Genomic DNA, 12,147 nt, shown 5'->3' with positions numbered 1-12,147 from the left:
GTAAAGTCCAGCCTAAAGGCCACACTGCGGGAGAATATATGTGAGGGAAATGATAATGTGGAGTCATTATGGGTAGAAATATATGGAAAGAAAAATAATAAAATACTGATCGGGGTTTGCTATAAGCCACCAAATATAATGGAAGCAGCAGAAGATCAATTATTAAAGCAAATAAACAAGGCAGCTAATCACGATGAGGTGGTTATTATGGGGGACTTTAACTATCCCGACATAAACTGGGAAACCGAGACCTGTGAATCTCATAAAGGAAACCGGTTTCTGACTATAAGTAAGGATAATTATCTGTCCCAAATGGTACAGGACCCGACCAGAGGGGGCGCCCTACTGGACTTAATATTAACCAACAGACCTGACAGAGTAACTAATGTGCAGGTCAGGGGACATCTAGGAAATAGTGATCACAATATGATGCATTATAACTTGTCCTTCAATAAGGGAACTCTTAGAGGAGCCACAAGAACTATGCACTTTAGGAGGGCAAAGTTTGATCAACTAAGAGAAGCCCTTAACACTGTAAATTGGGAAAATGTCCTCAAAAACAAGAGTACAGACGCTCAATGGGAGATTTTTAAGAATATCTTAAATTCTCACTGTGAAAGGTACATACCGTATGGGAATAAAAGAGTCAGGAACAAGAGAAAACCAATGTGGATAAATAAAAATGTAAAGGGGGCAATAAATGGCAAAAAAAAGGCATTTAAGCTACTAAAACAGGAAGGCAGTGAGGAAGCACTAAAAAGCTATCGGGAAAAAAATAAAATATGTAAAAATCAGATAAAAGCAGCAAAATTGGAGACAGAAAGACTCATTGCCAAAGAGAGTAAAACAAACCCCAAAATGTTCTTTAACTATATAAATAGTAAAAAGGTTAACAATGAAAGCGTTGGCCCCTTAAAAAGTAATGAGGGAGAAGTTATAGACGGGGATCAGGAAAAAGCTAATCTATTAAATATATTCTTCTCTGCTGTATTCACAGAGGAAAATGAAATGCCAGGTAATATACAGCAGGATGAGATAAATGCCCCAGTACATGTCGCCTGTCTAACCCAGGAAGAAGTGCAGTGCCGCCTAAAAAAAATCAAAATAGACAAATCACCAGGTCCAGATGGCATTCACCCCCGCGTTCTAAGGGAGTTAAGTAATGTAATAGACAGACCCCTATTTCTAATATTCAAGGACTCTATAGTGACAGGGTCTGTTCCCCAGGACTGGCGCATAGCAAATGTTGTGCCAATATTCAAAAAGGGGACAAAAAGTGACCCGGGGAATTATAGGCCTGTTAGTTTAACTTCTGTTGTGTGTAAACTGTTTGAGGGTTTCCTAAGAGATGCTATTTTGGAGTATCTCAATGAAAATAAGTGTATGACTCCATATCAGCATGGGTTTACAAGGGATCGGTCCTGTCAAACTAACCTGATCAGCTTTTATGAGGAGGTGAGCTCAAGACTGGATCGGGGTGAATCGCTGGATGTCGTATATCTTGATTTTTCCAAAGCATTTGATACGGTGCCACATAAAAGGCTCGTACATAAAATGAGAATGCTTGGGCTGGGGGAGAATGTGTGTATGTGGGTAAGTAACTGGCTCAGTGATAGGAAACAGAGGGTGGTTATTAATGGTACATACTCTGAGTGGGTGACTGTTGCTAGTGGGGTACCACAGGGGTCAGTTTTGGGTCCTATTCTTTTTAATATATTTATTAATGACCTTGTAGAGGGATTGCATAGTAAAGTATCAATCTTTGCAGACGATACTAAGCTCTGTAACGTGGTTAACACAATAGAGGACAGCGCACGATTACAAATGGATCTGCATAGGTTGGAGGCTTGGGCTGGGATGTGGCAGATGAGGTTCAACACAGATAAATGTAAGGTTATGCACATGGGGAAGAAAAATCCAGGCTGGGAATATGTATTAAATGGGAAAACACTGGGGACGACTGACATGGAAAAGGACTTAGGAGTTTTAGTTAACAGTAAATTTACCTGTAGCGACCAGTGTCAGGCAGCTGCTGCTAAGGCAAATAAAATCATGGGGTGCATCAAAAGGGGCATAGATGCCCACGACAAGGAAATAATTCTACCCCTGTACAAGTCACTAGTCAGACCACACATGGAATACTGTGTACAGTACTGGGCACCAGTGTACAAGAAAGATATAGTGGAGCTGGAGAGGGTTCAAAGACGGGCAACCAGAGTAATAAGGGGAATGGGAGGACTACAGTACCCAGAAAGATTATCAGAATTGGGGTTATTTAGTTTGGAAAAAAGACGGCTTAGGGGGGACTTAATAACTATGTATAAATATATAAGGGGACAGTACAGAGATCACTCCCAGGACCTATTTATACCCAGGACTGTATCTATAACAAGGGGACATCCTCTACGGCTGGAGGAAAGAAGGTTTCTACACCAGCACAGACGGGGGTTCTTTACAGTAAGAGCGGTGAGATTATGGAACTCTCTGCCAGAGGAAGTGGTGATGGTAAACTCAATAAAAGAGTTCAAAAGGAGCCTGGACGTGTTTCTTGAAAGCAATAATATTACAAGTTATGGATATTAGATTAATAGGGACAGAACGTTGATCCAGGGATTTATTCTGATTGCCATATTTGGAGTCGGGAAGGAATTTTCCCCCTGGTATGGGGCAATTGGCATCTGCTTCATAAGGGTTTTTTGCCTTCCTCTGGATCAACACAGTAGGGACACAATATGTATATAGGTTGAACTTGATGGACTTTGGTCTTTTTTCAACCTTATGAACTATGTTACTATGTTACTATGTTACTACTTTCAGAGAAGCAGTGAGGATTATGACTTTAAACCTTCAGCATTCCAGAGGGCTTAATGACCATAGCAGAAGAAATGACAGTTGTATCTCAACTGTTTATACATTATTTCATGATGGTGAGAACTTGTACTCCTAAATTGTCTTTACGAATCTTGAAGAAGAGATTTGGAAAAAAAGTCAGATATTCATGTTTTTTTTATCATTTGGGAAGAAAGTGGCAAAAAGTTGGCACTTTCGAAGCTTGAAGAAGAGATTTGGAGAAAAAAAAGTCAGGAATTAATGTGTTTTTATCATTTGTGAAAAAAAAAACGCATGAAGAAGCAGGGTGGCGCAGCGGAAGCGTGCTGGGCCCATAACCCAGAGGTCAATGGATCGAAACCATCCTCTGCTAGATGTCATTTTCACATAGGCTTAATAACTTCTGTCATTGATGATATTGCATGAAAACAGCATTCTCCCCTCGGACAAGCTGTCACACGGAAAGCAGAGTGGCGCAGCGGAAGCGTGCTGGGCCCATAACCCAGAGGTCGATGGATCGAAACCATCCTCTGCTAGATGTCATTTTTACATAGGCTTAATAACTTCTGTCATTGATGATATTGCATGAAAACAGCATTCTCCCCTCATACAAGCCATCACACGGAAAGCAGAGTGGCGCAGCGGAAGCGTGCTGGGCCCATAACCCAGAGGTCGATGGATCGAAACCATCCTCTGCTAATTTTGTTTTTATAATGTCACTTTTCTGTTTAAGCACAACTGGTGTTGAATAAGATTAATTGGCACGTAGGGTTAATAACTTGTGTCATTTATGATATTGTATGAAAACAGCATTTTCCCCTCGGACAAGCTGTTACACGGAAAGCAGAGTGGCGCAGCGGAAGCGTGCTGGGCCCATAACCCAGAGGTCGATGGATCGAAACCATCCTCTGCTAATTTTGTTTTTATAATGTCACTTTTCTGTTTAAGCACAACTGCCGTTGCATAAGATTAATTGGCACGTAGGGTTAATAACTTGTGTCATTTATGATATTGTATGAAAACGGCATTCTCCCCTTGCCAGCCACTATTTTGGTAACGGCTGCCCGAATTATTAACAACATGTAGTATTGTAGACGTGGCCTAAATTAAAAAACAAAAAATTAATAATAATAATCTAAGCAATCCAAAATTGGCACTATGCCAAAAAGTTTTTCCTGTGTTTTTTCATGGAAGGATTGGCATGCTTTGTCTGGAAAATAACTTTCCACAAGTGGCATAAGAAGATTTAGCTTAATGTTGGAAAGCTTTAAGGATTTTGCATTTCTGTCTTTCAATGTAATCATTAGCTCATTGGCATTGCAAACACAGGAACAAAAGTGTTCAGGAAAACATCCTGCTCGTCCCTGGGTGGGCTTGAACCACCACCCTTTCAGTTAACAGCCGAACAAGCTAAACGATTGCGCCACAGAGACACCCACATGTGACTGCTTTCAGAGAAGGTTTGTGACTTTAAACCGTCAGCATTCCAGAGGGCTTAATGACCATAGCAGAAGAATTGACAGTTGTATCTCAACTGTTTATACATTATTTCATGATGGTGAGAACTTGTACTCCTAAATTGTCTTTACGAATCTTGAAGAAGAGATTTGGAAAAAAGTCAGATATTCATGGGTTTTTTTATCATTTGGGAAGAAAGTGGCAAAAAGTTCGCACTTTCGAAGCTTGAAGAAGAGATTTGGAGAAAAAAAAGTCAGGAATTAATGTGTTTTTATCATTTGTGAAAAAAAAAAGCACATGAAAAAGCAGAGTGGCGCAGCGGAAGCGTGCTGGGCCCATAACCCAGAGGTCGATGTGTCGAAACCATCCTCTGCTAGATGTCATTTTTACATAGGCTTAATAACTTCTGTCATTGATGATATTGCATGAAAACAGCATTCTCCCCTCGGACAAGCTGTCACACAGAAAGCAGAGTGGCGCAGCGGAAGCGTGCTGGGCCCATAACCCAGAGGTCGATGGATCGAAACCATCCTCTGCTAGATGTCATTTTTACATAGGGTTAATAACTTCTGTCATTGATGATATTGCATGAAAACAGCATTCTCCCCTCGGACAAGCCGTCACACGGAAAGCAGAGTGGCGCAGCGGAAGCGTGCTGGGCCCATAACCCAGAGGTCGATGGATTGAAACCATCCTCTGCTAATTTTGTTTTTATAATGTCACTTTTCTGTTTAAGAACAACTGGCGTTGCATAAGATTAATTGGCACGTAGGGTTAATAACTTGTGTCATTTATGATATTGTATGAAAACGGCATTCTCCCCTTGCCAGCCACTATTTTGGTAACGGCTGCCCGAATTATTAACAACATGTAGTATTGTAGACGTGGCCTAAATTAAAAAACAAAAAATTAATAATAATAATCTAAGCAATCCAAAATTGGCACTATGCCAAAAAGTTTTTCCTGTGTTTTTTCATGGAAGGATTGGCATGCTTTGTCTGGAAAATAACTTTCCACAAGTGGAATAAGAAGATTTAGCTTAATGTTGGAAAGCTTTAAGGATTTTGCATTTCTGTCTTTCAATGTAATCATTAGCTCATTGGCGTTGCAAACACAGGAATGAAAGTTTTCAGGAAAACATCCCACTCGTCCCTGGGTGGGCTTGAACCACCAACCTTTCGGTTAACAGGCGAACGCGCTAACCGATTGCGCCACAGAGACAACCACATGTGACTACTTTCAGAGAAGCAGTGAGGATTATGACTTTAAACCTTCAGCATTCCAGAGGGCTTAATGACCATAGCAGAAGAAATGACAGTTGTATCTCAACTGTTTATACATTATTTCATGATGGTGAGAACTTGTACTCCTAAATTGTCTTTACGAATCTTGAAGAAGAGATTTGGAAAAAAAGTCAGATATTCATGTTTTTTTTATCATTTGGGAAGAAAGTGGCAAAAAGTTGGCACTTTCGAAGCTTGAAGAAGAGATTTGGAGAAAAAAAAGTCAGGAATTAATGTGTTTTTATCATTTGTGAAAAAAAAACGCATGAAGAAGCAGGATGGCGCAGCGGAAGAGTGCTGGGCCCATAACCCAGAGGTCGATGGATCGAAACCATCCTCTGCTAGATGTCATTTTTACATAGGGTTAATAACTTCTGTCATTGATGATATTGCATGAAAACAGCATTCTCCCCTCGGACAAGCCGTCACACAGAAAGCAGAGTGGCGCAGCGGAAGCGTGCTGGGCCCATAACCCAGAGGTCGATGGATCGAAACCATCCTCTGCTAATTTTGTTTTTATAATGTCACTTTTCTGTGTAAGCACAACTGGTGTTGAATAAGATTAATTGGCACGTAGGGTTAATAACTTGTGTCATTTATGATATTGTATGAAAACAGCATTTTCCCCTCGGACAAGCTGTTACACGGAAAGCAGAGTGGCGCAGCGGAAGCGTGCTGGGCCCATAACCCAGAGGTCGATGGATCGAAACCATCCTCTGCTAATTTTGTTTTTATAATGTCACTTTTCTGTTTAAGCACAACTGCCGTTGCATAAGATTAATTGGCACGTAGGGTTAATAACTTGTGTCATTTATGATATTGTATGAAAACGGCATTCTCCCCTTGCCAGCCACTATTTTGGTAACGGCTGCCCAAATTATTAACAACATGTAGTATTGTAGACGTGGCCTAAATTAAAAAACAAAAAATTAATAATAATAATCTAAGCAATCCAAAATTGGCACTATGCCAAAAAGTTTTTCCTGTGTTTTTTCATGGAAGGATTGGCATGCTTTGTCTGGAAAATAACTTTCCACAAGTGGAATAAGAAGATTTAGCTTAATGTTGGAAAGCTTTAAGGATTTTGCATTTCTGTCTTTCAATGTAATCATTAGCTCATTGGCGTTGCAAACACAGGAATGAAAGTTTTCAGGAAAACATCCCGCTCGTCCCTGGGTGGGCTTGAACCACCAACCTTTCGGTTAACAGCCGAACGCGCTAACCGATTGCGCCACAGAGACAACCACATGTGACTACTTTCAGAGAAGCAGTGAGGATTATGACTTTAAACCTTCAGCATTCCAGAGGGCTTAATGACCATAGCAGAAGAATTGACAGTTGTATCTCAACTGTTTATACATTATTTCATGATGGTGAGAACTTGTACTCCTAAATTGTCTTTACGAATCTTGAAGAAGAGATTTGGAAAAAAAGTCAGATATTCATGTTTTTTTTATCATTTGGGAAGAAAGTGGCAAAAAGTTGGCACTTTCGAAGCTTGAAGAAGAGATTTGGAGAAAAAAAAGTCAGGAATTAATGTGTTTTTATTATTTGTGAAAAAAAAAACGCATGACGAAGCAGGTTGGCGCAGCGGAAGCGTGCGGGGCCCATAACCCAGAGGTCAATGGATCGAAACCATCCTCTGCTAGATGTCATTTTTACATAGGCTTAATAACTTCTGTCATTGATGATATTGCATGAAAACAGCATTCTCCCCTCGGACAAGCTGTCACACGGAAAGCAGAGTGGCGCAGCGGAAGCGTGCTGGGCCCATAACCCAGAGGTCGATGGATCGAAACCATCCTCTGCTAGATGTCATTTTTACATAGGGTTAATAACTTCTGTCATTGATGATATTGCATGAAAACAGCATTCTCCCCTCGGACAAGACGTCACACGGAAAGCAGAGTGGCGCAGCGGAAGCGTGCTGGGCCCATAACCCAGAGGTCGATGGATTGAAACCATCCTCTGCTAATTTTGTTTTTATAATGTCACTTTTCTGTGTAAGCACAACTGGTGTTGAATAAGATTAATTGGCACGTAGGGTTAATAACTTGTGTCATTTATGATATTGTATGAAAACAGCATTTTCCCCTCGGACAAGCTGTTACACTGAAAGCAGAGTGGCGCAGCGGAAGCGTGCTGGGCCCATAACCCAGAGGTCGATGGATCGAAACCATCCTCTGCTAATTTTGTTTTTATAATGTCACTTTTCTGTTTAAGCACAACTGCCGTTGCATAAGATTAATTGGCACGTAGGGTTAATAACTTGTGTCATTTATGATATTGTATGAAAACGGCATTCTCCCCTTGCCAGCCACTATTTTGGTAACGGCTGCCCAAATTATTAACAACATGTAGTATTGTAGACGTGGCCTAAATTAAAAAACAAAAAATTAATAATAATAATCTAAGCAATCCAAAATTGGCACTATGCCAAAAAGTTTTTCCTGTGTTTTTTCATGGAAGGATTGGCATGCTTTGTCTGGAAAATAACTTTCCACAAGTGGAATAAGAAGATTTAGCTTAATGTTGGAAAGCTTTAAGGATTTTGCATTTCTGTCTTTCAATGTAATCATTAGCTCATTGGCGTTGCAAACACAGGAATGAAAGTTTTCAGGAAAACATCCCGCTCGTCCCTGGGTGGGCTTGAACCACCAACCTTTCGGTTAACAGCCGAACGCGCTAACCGATTGCGCCACAGAGACAACCACATGTGACTACTTTCAGAGAAGCAGTGAGGATTATGACTTTAAACCTTCAGCATTCCAGAGGGCTTAATGACCATAGCAGAAGAATTGACAGTTGTATCTCAACTGTTTATACATTATTTCATGATGGTGAGAACTTGTACTCCTAAATTGTCTTTACGAATCTTGAAGAAGAGATTTGGAAAAAAAGTCAGATATTCATGTTTTTTTTATCATTTGGGAAGAAAGTGGCAAAAAGTTGGCACTTTCGAAGCTTGAAGAAGAGATTTGGAGAAAAAAAAGTCAGGAATTAATGTGTTTTTATCATTTGTGAAAAAAAAAAGGCATGAAAAAGCAGGGTGGCGCAGCGGAAGCGTGCTGGGCCCATAACCCAGAGGTCGATGCATCGAAACCATCCTCTGCTAGATGTCATTTTTACATAGGGTTAATAACTTCTGTCATTGATGATATTGCATGAAAACAGCATTCTCCCCTCGGACAAGCCGTCACACAGAAAGCAGAGTGGCGCAGCGGAAGCGTGCTGGGCCCATAACCCAGAGGTCGATGGATCGAAACCATCCTCTGCTAATTTTGTTTTTATAATGTCACTTTTCTGTTTAAGCACAACTGGCGTTGCATAAGATTAATTGGCACGTAGGGTTAATAACTTGTGTCATTTATGATATTGTATGAAAACGGCATTCTCCCCTTGCCAGCCACTATTTTGGTAACGGCTGCCCGAATTATTAACAACATGTAGTATTGTAGACGTGGCCTAAATTAAAAAACAAAAAATTAATAATAATAATCTAAGCAATCCAAAATTGGCACTATGCCAAAAAGTTTTTTCTGTGTTTTTTCATGGAAGGATTGGCATGCTTTGTCTGGAAAATAACTTTCGACAAGTGGAATAAGAAGATTTAGCTTAATGTTGGAAAGCTTTAAGAATTTTGCATTTCTGTCTTTCAATGTAATCATTAGCTCATTGGCGTTGCAAACACAGGAATGAAAGTTTTCAGGAAAACATCCCGCTCGTCCCTGGGTGGGCTTGAACCACCAACCTTTCGGTCAACAGCCGAACACGCTAACCGATTGCGCCACAGAGACACCCACATGTGACTGCTTTCAGAGAAGGTTTGTGACTTTAAACCGTCAGCATTCCAGAGGGCTTAATGACCATAGCAGAAGAATTGACAGTTGTATCTCAACTGTTTATACATTATTTCATGATGGTGAGAACTTGTACTCCTAAATTGTCTTTACGAATCTTGAAGAAGAGATTTGGAAAAAAGTCAGATATTCATGGGTTTTTTTATCATTTGGGAAGAAAGTGGCAAAAAGTTCGCACTTTCGAAGCTTGAAGAAGAGATTTGGAGAAAAAAAAGTCAGGAATTAATGTGTTTTTATCATTTGTGAAAAAAAAAAGCACATGAAAAAGCAGAGTGGCGCAGCGGAAGCGTGCTGGACCCATAACCCAGAGGTCGATGGATCGAAACCATCCTCTGCTAGATGTCATTTTTACATAGGGTTAATAACTTCTGTCATTGATGATATTGCATGAAAACAGCATTCTCCCCTCGGACAAGCCGTCACACGGAAAGCAGAGTGGCGCAGCGGAAGCGTGCTGGGCCCATAACCCAGAGGTCGATGGATCGAAACCATCCTCTGCTAATTTTGTTTTTATAATGTCACTTTTCTGTTTAAGCACAACTGGCGTTGCATAAGATTAATTGGCACGTAGGGTTAATAACTTGTGTCATTTATGATATTGTATGAAAACGGCATTCTCCCCTTGCCAGCCACTATTTTGGTAACGGCTGCCCGAATTATTAACAACATGTAGTATTGTAGACGTGGCCTAAATTAAAAAACAAAAAATTAATAATAATAATCTAAGCAATCCAAAATTGGCACTATGCCAAAAAGTTTTTCCTGTGTTTTTTCATGGAAGGATTGGCATGCTTTGTCTGGAAAATAACTTTCCACAAGTGGCATAAGAAGATTTAGCTTAATGTTGGAAAGCTTTAAGGATTTTGCATTTCTGTCTTTCAATGTAATCATTAGCTCATTGGCATTGCAAACACAGGAACAAAAGTGTTCAGGAAAACATCCTGCTCGTCCCTGGGTGGGCTTGAACCACCACCCTTTCAGTTAACAGCCGAACAAGCTAAACGATTGCGCCACAGAGACACCCACATGTGACTGCTTTCAGAGAAGGTTTGTGACTTTAAACCGTCAGCATTCCAGAGGGCTTAATGACCATAGCAGAAGAATTGACAGTTGTATCTCAACTGTTTATACATTATTTCATGATGGTGAGAACTTGTACTCCTAAATTGTCTTTACGAATCTTGAAGAAGAGATTTGGAAAAAAGTCAGATATTCATGGGTTTTTTTATCATTTGGGAAGAAAGTGGCAAAAAGTTCGCACTTTCGAAGCTTGAAGAAGAGATTTGGAGAAAAAAAAGTCAGGAATTAATGTGTTTTTATCATTTGTGAAAAAAACAAGCACATGAAAAAGCAGAGTGGCGCAGCGGAAGCGTGCTGGGCCCATAACCCAGAGGTCGATGGATCGAAACCATCCTCTGCTAGATGTCATTTTTACATAGGGTTAATAACTTCTGTCATTGATGATATTGCATGAAAACAGCATTCTCCCCTCGGACAAGCTGTCACACGGAAAGCAGAGTGGCGCAGCGGAAGCGTGCTGGGCCCATAACCCAGAGGTCGATGGATCGAAACCATCCTCTGCTAGATGTCATTTTTACATAGGGTTAATAACTTCTGTCATTGATGATATTGCATGAAAACAGCATTCTCCCCTCGGACAAGCCGTCACACGGAAAGCAGAGTGGCGCAGCGGAAGCGTGCTGGGCCCATAACCCAGAGGTCGATGGATCGAAACCATCCTCTGCTAATTTTGTTTTTATAATGTCACTTTTCTGTTTAAGCACAACTGGCGTTGCATAAGATTAATTGGCACGTAGGGTTAATAACTTGTGTCATTTATGATATTGTATGAAAACGGCATTCTCCCCTTGCCAGCCACTATTTTGGTAACGGCTGCCCGAATTATTAACAACATGTAGTATTGTAGACGTGGCCTAAATTAAAAAACAAAAAATTAATAATAATAATCTAAGCAATCCAAAATTGGCACTATGCCAAAAAGTTTTTCCTGTGTTTTTTCATGGAAGGATTGGCATGCTTTGTCTGGAAAATAACTTTCCACAAGTGGCATAAGAAGATTTAGCTTAATGTTGGAAAGCTTTAAGGATTTTGCATTTCTATCTTTCAATGTAATCATTAGCTCATTGGCGTTGGAAACACAGGAATGAAAGTTTTCAGGAAAACATCCCGCTCGTCCCTGGGTGGGCTTGAACCACCAACCTTTCGGTTAACAGCCGAACGCGCTAACCGATTGCGCCACAGAGACAACCACATGTGACTACTTTCAGAGAAGCAGTGAGGATTATGACTTTAAACCTTCAGCATTCCAGAGGGCTTAATGACCATAGCAGAAGAATTGACAGTTGTATCTCAACTGTTTATACATTATTTCATGATGGTGAGAACTTGTACTCCTAAATTGTCTTTACGAATCTTGAAGAAGAGATTTGGAAAAAAAGTCAGATATTCATGTTTTTTTTATCATTTGGGAAGAAAGTGGCAAAAAGTTGGCACTTTCGAAGCTTGAAGAAGAGATTTGGAGAAAAAAAAGTCAGGAATTAATGTGTTTTTATCATTTGTGAAAAAATAAACGCATGAAGAAGCAGGGTGGCGCAGCGGAAGCGTGCTGGGCCCATAACCCAGAGGTCAATGGATCGAAACCATCCTCTGCTAGATGTCATTTTTACATAGGCTTAATAACTTCTGTCATTGATGAT

General features: G+C 40.4%; 5 non-coding genes across 5 annotated transcripts; all 5 read right to left on the bottom strand.

The window, feature by feature from the left end:
• Positions 1–5,434: 5,434 nt before the first annotated feature.
• On the bottom strand, positions 5,435–5,508 carry TRNAN-GUU (transfer RNA asparagine (anticodon GUU)). The gene has a single exon. It is a non-coding gene; the product is annotated as a tRNA-Asn (tRNA).
• Positions 5,509–6,737: 1,229 nt separating this feature from the next.
• On the bottom strand, positions 6,738–6,811 carry TRNAN-GUU (transfer RNA asparagine (anticodon GUU)). The gene has a single exon. It is a non-coding gene; the product is annotated as a tRNA-Asn (tRNA).
• Positions 6,812–8,204: 1,393 nt separating this feature from the next.
• On the bottom strand, positions 8,205–8,278 carry TRNAN-GUU (transfer RNA asparagine (anticodon GUU)). Its single transcript has one exon. It is a non-coding gene; the product is annotated as a tRNA-Asn (tRNA).
• Positions 8,279–9,293: 1,015 nt separating this feature from the next.
• On the bottom strand, positions 9,294–9,367 carry TRNAN-GUU (transfer RNA asparagine (anticodon GUU)). The gene has a single exon. It is a non-coding gene; the product is annotated as a tRNA-Asn (tRNA).
• Positions 9,368–11,622: 2,255 nt separating this feature from the next.
• On the bottom strand, positions 11,623–11,696 carry TRNAN-GUU (transfer RNA asparagine (anticodon GUU)). Its single transcript has one exon. It is a non-coding gene; the product is annotated as a tRNA-Asn (tRNA).
• Between the last annotated feature and the right edge of the window lie 451 nt (positions 11,697–12,147).

Source organism: Sceloporus occidentalis, unplaced genomic scaffold (assembly GCF_023333645.1).
Source record: "Sceloporus occidentalis isolate IW3139 unplaced genomic scaffold, rSceOcc1.0.p SCAF_111, whole genome shotgun sequence".
Taxonomy (NCBI): domain Eukaryota; kingdom Metazoa; phylum Chordata; class Lepidosauria; order Squamata; family Phrynosomatidae; genus Sceloporus; species Sceloporus occidentalis.
The sequence above is the reverse complement of the archived record's forward strand: the minus strand, read 5'-3'. Positions and strand labels throughout refer to the sequence as shown.